This window comes from Lygodium microphyllum, chromosome 8, assembly GCF_053477565.2.
Source record: "Lygodium microphyllum isolate KBCC chromosome 8, Lygodium_microphyllum_v1.1.10, whole genome shotgun sequence".
Classification (NCBI taxonomy): domain Eukaryota; kingdom Viridiplantae; phylum Streptophyta; class Polypodiopsida; order Schizaeales; family Lygodiaceae; genus Lygodium; species Lygodium microphyllum.
The window spans coordinates 5,459,368-5,463,677 of NC_141142.1; the positions used below are offsets into that span (position 1 = coordinate 5,459,368).

The following is a 4,310-nucleotide window of genomic DNA, read 5'->3' on the forward strand; positions in this document are numbered from 1 at the left end:
CTTGAGCAATTCCACATTGTATCTCGCTTAGACATCATTTTGTACTCATCAACTATGTATTGTTCCATGTTTATTCTCCATTAAGTTGGTCATAGCATTAGATGACAACTTTTTTGGGACATGGGAAATTCCCAAATTTCTCATATGTAACATTTTGGTCTCATAGGCCGATTTGGCCTTTTGTAGACGTTAATATAATTTCTTTCTTCTTTCTTCTCTATGTGTGGGGGGGGGAGAGGCGCACCATATTTAAAGCTTTAAAAATGAAATAAAAACAGCCACATAGCTACTACCAAAAAATAGAAATTTGTTGAAGCCCCATAGATAACACCACCCACGATATCATAAAAGCCATTCGTCATAGTAATAAGCCTCTAATTACACATTAGTGTATTTCTACTATTATCTCCTAGTTGTGAGCTCCATCAAAGCCTTGCACAAACATGGAAGCTCTAACATGGTGCCTATTCATGCATTGATTTAGTGTTGTCATTTACTGCATTACAAGCATGTCTTGCATCATTTGTGAGGCTCATTGCAATGTGGCAGCTAGGCCTAATGGGCAGCCTTCAGGTGGTCCAGGTTGTAGTATCAGCAGGAAGCCAGTTTTCGTGGGTTGCAACATGTCGGCCCATTTTGGGGCAGCAGTCCACCATCTTCAGCATGTTTTGCCGATATATAGGCTGCCTTAACTGTGCCTCCTCACTCACCAGCTTTCACCCTCGTCTTCATCACTTGCACTTTTCATCATCTGCCTTTGATCTCAGCACCCTTATTGATGTGCTTTGGCAATCGTGCAAGGGTTTCTTGTATTCAGCTCATTACAGTCTCTATTCCTTCAACCACACCAAGTTGTGTGGAGAGGAGTGCCAGAGGCATGAACTCCAAACGTACTGACTGATCTGTCAGAGCTTTCCCCCTGTCAATTTCAAGAGTGAACATTCTTGGTTGGGTATACCCCACTGAAACAAGATCCTGAAGCCAAGCCACAATATAATCCACATCTTGAGCTGTCCAAAAACCTGCTTGAGCCATAGAATAGCTTAGATCGACAACTCATTTAAAGAAGGTTGCCTTCTTTGATCTCCAAGAGATCAAAAAGTCAGTCAGCATGTCAACACTGTCATGTAATTCCTTCTCATCTTCAAAGAAATGTGGCTTCAAGGTATCTTGCCGGTCAATCGATGGTGGATATAGTCTCGCATAACCCCCAATCTCCCATAAGAGTCTTTGCGCCCAATATCCCCTCATTATGTCTGAAAGTCGAGGGTTTACTGATATAGGAAGCATGAGCACCCAGAAAGCCTGAGAATGGAACAATGTATTGAGATGATTAATGGGAGCCATCGTACCCTGTGGAAGTACAATAGGAAGGGCATGTGTATCAAACTTGATATCAAATAACTCAGATTCTGATTTTGGAGTTTTATATAAAACAGTGTCAACATCAGGGAACCCATTGGCTAATCCTTGCTGAATAAACTGTTTTCCACTTGGCACATGTTCATAACGAATCTCTGCATTTATGTTGCTTACAGATTCCAGAGGGAAGCCCCTAGGCCACACAGATCTCTGGCCAAAGTGAATGGAAGGGTTGACAATTGTTCTGTTATGAAACGACAAACACTGCAATAAATTATTGCTCCTGTTATTAGATAGCTCCAAGTCAAAGTGGTTGCTCAGATCCCCCCTATTATGGATGCATTCTCATCTACATCATAGATCACCTTTGCACCATGCTGGATTGCAAATAAATATCCAACACTCTTCCTCACATATGAAACATATGGAAGGTGGGCAAGGATCCTATAACCAAGAGATGCTTGCTGCTCAACTGACAAGAAAATGGCTCCTCTCACTTCACAATCACTTGGTGTGTCTGTATGTATCTCCAACGGCAACAACTTGCCATCCCTGCATTTTCACCATAGCCTGAACTTGCTCCGTGAAAGAATCAGAGGTTGTTACCACGATCCATTTGTCTGCCTTGACAACATGGAATTTCCCAACATCTACCACTTTGTGCACCTTCTTGAAGTCTACTTCAGGGTATGGATTCTTCTCGGCACTCTTTGGGCCTGAGTGGACACAGAAGAGGGCCGAGGAGTCACCGCGGTTGCAAATGACGTTGCCGATGAGGACACTGAGAAGCACAAGACCCAAGATGACAAGCTTGGGTAGGTTGTCCGAAACGAGCTCGGAGAGGATGCGCTTCTGGCTGAGAAGGCCAGGGTCCTTTCGGAGCAGCTGACATCTGAGGTAAGCAGTCTTGAAGTCAATCTTCACCGCGGAAGCATTCTTGTCGTCCTCATCTTTGCCGTGGGGCGGGTCTGCACCCTGCTTGTGGGCAGTGGCTGAATGCCGGGGCTTGGTTCGCTCCTGCTGGACGAGCATTGTGAGGGAGGATCAGATGCAGGGAGCACAGTGCTGGCTCATGATGCCCCACATACACACACACGCACGCACACACACTCTCTCTCACACACGACAGAGATGCACACGATCTTGTGCAATCACTCAGTATATACACGGCCACACTTGTACATCAGAAACCAACAAAGATCCGAGACATCAGAAACTCTGTCAGTGCGTGTGTGTGTGTGTGTTTTGCTTGTTCTCCTGTCACCCACAGGCTCCAGCCCGATCAAGACGCATTGATGATGAGACCAGGACTGCTCGGTGGCACGTTGTTATCCTCAGCAGCGTTTCGTGACAACAAACTTCGATTTATGTTGGCCCCTCTCTTCCTTGTTACCCAAACTAACATGAAATACTAACATACCCAATTCCCTCCATCTATCTCCGTACCTTTGATGAGAAGGGTGCTCCATCTCAAGGTTTATGAAATACTAGCATCCATCCCCTCAATCTATCTCGATATCTTTGATCACAAGGTGCTCCATCTCAAGGTTTATGACATTTTTGCTTAAATTTTCTCTTGTGCGAAGGAATGGAAATGCAATGAGCTTTGCATTTGAAAATTGCAATTCCTTTAAGTGCCTTTTTTTTCCGGAACAATACGATTTATATTAATAGAGATTTACATCATCGAGAAATATCTAATGGTTTTACCCCAAAACCATCACCCTAGCTCTTGGAGAGTAGCTTGAATGATATCTCAAATACTAGGAGCAAGGTGTTGTTTGCATAAGACCTCTTATTGTTTGAAACAAGCCCTTATGGCAAGATGCACACTCATTTGATTGCTCTTGGTTTTAATCTCTCGCACTAAGAGAGCACGCTCTATGTCCACATAAATGCAAATGTTCTCTCGATTCTCATTATTTAGGTGGACAATATGCTATTGATTGGGCTCCATGAGATGTGTATTGCGGCCTTGAAGGTCAAATCACAACATTCATTTGATGTTACAAATCTTAGCCATTTGCATTACTATCTTGGCATACAATTCACTACAGCAGTTGGGGGGAGGGGGGGTGTGTGGGGCACTACCTAAGGTTTTCAATAAGGCTAAAGTTTTGAAATACACATGATCTAAACAAAAGTTGCACCTATGGGGCTCTAGCTTTCTACATAGGAATCATGTTTCTACGAAACCATGTGTGCTTCAAAATCACAACTCTTACAATGTTCCAAAGCTTGAGGGTTTTGCCATCCAAGGCACCTTTGTCCTTGAAAAAGTGATAGACACATGCTAGTAGAAGCATTAAGACCCGCTTGGGAGACCCAATTTTTTAGTTTAGTCTATAATGTATTTGCCATTGGGCATTGCCAAAACAAGTGTAGGATAGTTTTATGTCTCCCTAAAACAAACAAGGCATAGTATTGAAACTTTCCAAATTTGACAAATGCATCTTTCATCAGTAGCTTTCTAGCCAATATCTTCCAGATGAACCCCGAGGGATCCACTAGGGTTTACTATATGGTACCACGTGAGTGTAAGGGAGGGGGATTATTTAAGGGAAGGAAAGTACATTTTATAAGGTAAGGTCCCATAAATAGGGGGTAGATAAGGGGTATTTTCATATATTTCTTGCACGCAGGTGACGTCTCCTTATTACTACTAGTGAATCCCCCGTGAGATGAACACATTCAGTTTAGTAGAGGGGTAGCTTACTAGACATCTAAGAGCCTACTTTTTCTTCTTTAAGAGGTTTGTGGGTATAAGTTCTTCTAGTTGTAGTTTGACTTCGAAAAGGTTGCTTTGTCATTCCTCTCAAAATCCATCATCTTCTTTATCTTAACAACCAGCTTTCCCTTATGATTAGGCAAGTTGTGGTGGAGAGCATCAGTAGAGGCCTACAAAACATGTGGAGTCCAAAAAAACAAGAGCATCCATTCTCTTCTTC

At 42.9% G+C, this 4,310-nt stretch overlaps 1 pseudogene; it reads right to left on the reverse strand.

Moving 5' to 3' along the window:
• Window positions 1-321: 321 nt before the first annotated feature.
• On the reverse strand, window positions 322-2,760 carry LOC148031926 (putative glycosyltransferase STELLO2 pseudogene; annotated as a pseudogene).
• Between the last annotated feature and the right edge of the window lie 1,550 nt (window positions 2,761-4,310).